The sequence below is a fragment of the Gavialis gangeticus genome, unplaced genomic scaffold, assembly GCF_001723915.1.
Source record: "Gavialis gangeticus isolate Ggan-Ray unplaced genomic scaffold, GavGan_comp1, whole genome shotgun sequence".
NCBI lineage: Eukaryota > Metazoa > Chordata > Crocodylia > Gavialidae > Gavialis > Gavialis gangeticus.
The window spans coordinates 194473369-194477539 of NW_017728992.1; the positions used below are offsets into that span (position 1 = coordinate 194473369).

At 42.6% G+C, this 4171-nt stretch overlaps 1 long non-coding RNA gene across 1 annotated transcript in view; it reads left to right on the top strand.

The window, feature by feature from the left end:
* Positions 1 to 987: 987 nt before the first annotated feature.
* The window catches only part of LOC109305213, a 10987-nt gene continuing 7803 nt past the window's right edge, over positions 988 to 4171 (top strand). Inside the window, exon 1 of the long non-coding RNA XR_002099596.1 lies at positions 988 to 1400. This is a non-coding gene — a long non-coding RNA (uncharacterized LOC109305213). The remainder of the gene's footprint in view (positions 1401 to 4171) is intronic.

The window sequence follows — 4171 nt, forward strand, 5'->3', positions numbered from 1 at the left end:
TGCTTTGTTGCCATTTCTGTGCATTTAAATATGTCTGACAGATGCACTTCTCTTAGGAAATGACAGTGGTAAACCCAACAATTTGTACATAGAGCTGCTGTCATATTGTTGTTATCCCCTCTTCCATCCTTCTCACCTACGTATTTTGCCTGACTATATAATTTAATTGTAAGCTATTTAAAGCAAGGATTACCTCTTAATATATGGCTTAACAGTGCCTACCACAACTGAGTCCTGATTCTCTCAATGCTATCATAATACAATTAATAGCAACAACATTTAGGTCCCTTCTTGACCCTGGCTTTGCATGTTACTGACTCAACCCCACCTCTGCTGAAATCCTTGTTCGTCTCTTCAGCTGCCTCAAGCTCCAGATATCCACATTACAGCCAGAGAGAGTCCAGCCACCGACCTCCTCACTTATACCGAATTTCACCATCAGCCCCATTCTGCATCAATGCAACTGTCTCCCAAGCCCTTTTCACAATCCGGTTTATACATGCCTTACTGCCTGTTCTAAACACTTCATGGATTTGTTCCATTTTATCCCAAGAACCTTGCCTAACTCTCTATAAACAGAGATTTCCCAGCCACTCCTTCGTTACCAGGGAAATTCAGGGTTCTTCTACTTGCAAAAGGGCATCGTGATTCTTGGTTTGGGCTGATACTGCTCCTGGGAACAGTAGGGGCCTGATCCCTCAGGATCATGGAATCATAGAAAATTAAGGTTGGAAGGGACCTCAGGAGGTCATCTAGGCCAAACCCCTTAAAGGATGACCGGGGATAATGGGTGATGACTGTTTCACTCAATGAAGCAGACCTTCCTGGCACATCTGATCCATTTGATTTGATGGCATATGTTTCTACATTGTGTTCTCTAACCTTACTTGGGTCTCAGTAGTCTTACCATATGATAAAGCAGCTGTCCTGGGAGGAAGCCAGCCTGTTGTTTAACACTACTTGGTTTCAGTGGTAGGGACCTTAAATCTTTACCACCAGCCTTTGGAATTCCAGTCCACCATGAAGACAAAAGAACAACAGAGAAAGTAAGGAACCACACAGTCATCCAAAATGGAGTTTGCACCAGACAGTCACTTGTCATGTGCTTCAGCATCAAACAGAATTCATAAGCAACAAAGTCCCCACATCACCACAGAGGGAACTTACCCTGATGTGCAAGCCCAGAAATTGTTATGTTTGTTTCCTCAAAGGTCATTTAAAGCAATCTGTAACATAAGGGAGTGGTTTTGAGTTATCCTGGCTCTGAAAGTTATTGTAGCTTGATGGAAATTCAAGAGGTGGAGCATTCCCCTGCTGCTATGTCTGCTTCTGCAAGCAAGCTGAGTTACTTGCCATAACACAACTGTGGATTTTTTTGCTCAAAGAAAGGATGTTTTCAGGTAAGCATGGACACACTTTCCCTATATCTGGGCTTGCAAACTGTGCATGTTCTAATGTGTTGTTGCTTCCAGGGTGTTGGTTGTAGCTGTGTTGGTCTACGGACATAGGCAGACACAGAACCTTGGTGTTTCCAGGCACTCAGAACTACAGAACTGACTTCTAAAAACTTTAAAAACTGAACAGGAATTTCAGAACAAGAACTCATCCACAGACTGGATTGGGTTAAGTATGGTTTAAACAGGGACTATAGATTCGTATCCCTTTATGTGGACTAGATTTTGACTCCTTTGCCTCTCCCAGCACTGACCCTCACTCCCCTTTCACCCTCCCGCTCACCCTCTCTCGTCTTTTGTATTCTAATTTCTCTCTCTTTCTTATACCGTGCTTTCTGCTCAGCCTTTCACAGCTTCTGATGAAGCGAGCTTCAGTTCACAAAAGTTAGTGCTATATATATCTACTTTGGCTGGTCTATAAAGGGCAAATCTATCCTGCCTTCTGCATAATTGACTCCTAGTGTGTTGGAGACTCCTCAGATCCAATTGTACGATGACACAAAATTCAGCTTAAACACCAGTCTAGGACAGGCATCCGCTCCCTGAATGTCTCCAAAAGGAGGGAGTGGCCATTGCTACAAAAGGTATTGAAAAGTGTTATAAATTGATCCCTTATCCGTGTACGTCTTTGCCCTCCTCCCTGCTTCTAAATCGGCCATAATGCACAATGATCAGTGTCATAAAACCATGAATGTGAATTGTGTACCCAATAGTTATGATTGCCTTTCTACCAGTACAGTGATCAGATGATGTTGGCTAAGGATCCTGTAAGCCTTTATTGAGCATTTCAAGAAGTCATGTACTGTTTTACTCTGAAGTCATAAAAAGGGACAAAATGTGGCAAATGCAAGGTGAAATGGGCAAAGCCCCATTTAAACAATAATCCAGAGTTACTCCAATGTACTGTATAATTAGAGCTTGAGCTTGTGAAACACAGAATGTTCTTAACTTGCACTGACTTCACTTTGAAGGATGTTTTGCTATTTATTCCCCATGACTCACTCTGTTTGTATTTTATATGGGGTGCCTCCATTTCAGGCACCTGAAATGAAAAGATGGTCTCTGCTCCAAACAATTTTCAGTCTAAGTTTCATATAACAATTGCATGTCATAACTTCACAGCGTGCTTGTATGAACATTGTTCTTTTTGATGTTCATTACATTGTTCTTCCTTACTGCACTGTAATACATACTGTCGTGGAGAAAATGAAAAGTAGAAATGCTATACGGTTACATAGGGACACCAAAAATAGAGAGAAGGGTTGGGTTTTTTGGGGGTTTTTTTGAATAGTAGGACTATAATTAAGCCATCAACACATCTCAGAGAAATAAAACTGAGTCTTTTAATTAGCTTCTTGAATGAGAATAAATGCTTCATTATTCTTAACCATATCAAGCTGAGAACATTATTAAAGTCTGAAGAAATAATGAACAACATGACAGAAAACACATTAGAGCACATGAAGGAATGTGTGCGCCTATTAGGCATTCCACATAAATATGCCCATCACTGCTATCTAGGAGGAAAAGAAAAAAAGAAAGAAACAGAGCATGAAAACAAAAGGGACGGTGGAGACAAGATTCTTACTGGCTTGCATGCAGTGAAAGAACAAATCATAAAGAAGTGTACCAGCAGCATGAAACACAACAGCAAGCTTTGGCCTTCTTTTCTGATAAACACCCAAGAGTTCAGATACTTTAGCCAAAACTTATCTAAACTGTATGCATTTCTTGGTCTGATTCTCTTCTCAGTGAATTTTCTTTATCCTCAGTGTCTGCTTAGTAGGGCTGTGTGAAATGGCACTGTTCTGTTCTGACTTTAGTTTTGAGGTCTGGACAGAACAGTGTTTTGTATCGAATTTCATTTTGAGTAGAAACAGCCTCACTGTTTCACTTTGTCAAAACAGTAAGGTTATTTTGATGCTGTTTTAACGTTTCACCTGACCATTGTGCCAGGGAAAGGAATTCAGCCCAGCTGGCCTGAGTTTCCCCAGACGGATGGTGGGCCTGGGGTTGGGAACTCAGCCCAGCTGAGCTGACTTCCTTTCCCAAGCTCGATCCTAGCCCCAGGGATGGGAAGTGAGTCCAGCTGGGCTGACTCCCTGTCCCCAGCCATATTTAGTGCCAGGGATGGGAAGTCAGCCCAGCTGGACTGATTTACCATCCCCAGTGCTATGGTCAAAATGTTTCAACTTTCGAAACGTTTCGACTAACCATTTCAATTTTGCTGTTTTGACTTTGAAATGAGTCAAAACAGTGTCAAATGAAACAGCCAGTGAAATTTCATGCAGCCCTACTGCTTAGGATTCCAGATTTTGCCTCCCAGGAGTATTTATTTGGGAAATCATTCTTCTCCAAAAGTAGAAGAATTGAAGGAGCTTTGCGCTGATTACCCACCTCCCCCCAACCACCCGATTCATAGTTCATAGTCATAGTCGGTAGGGTTGGAAGGGACCTGAGAAAATCATCGAGTCCGACCCCCTGCCATGGCAGGAAAAAATACTGGAGTCAAACGGCCCAAGCAAGGTATTTGTCTAGCCTCCTCTTAAAGACCCCCAGGGTAGGAGCCAGCACCACTTCACTTGGAAGTTGGTTCCAGATCCTAGCCGCCCTGACCGTGAAGTAGCGCCTCCTGATATCTAGTCTGAATCTATCCTCTGCCAGCTTGTGACCATTATTCCTAGTCACTCCTGGTAGTGCTCGGGGAAACAAGGACT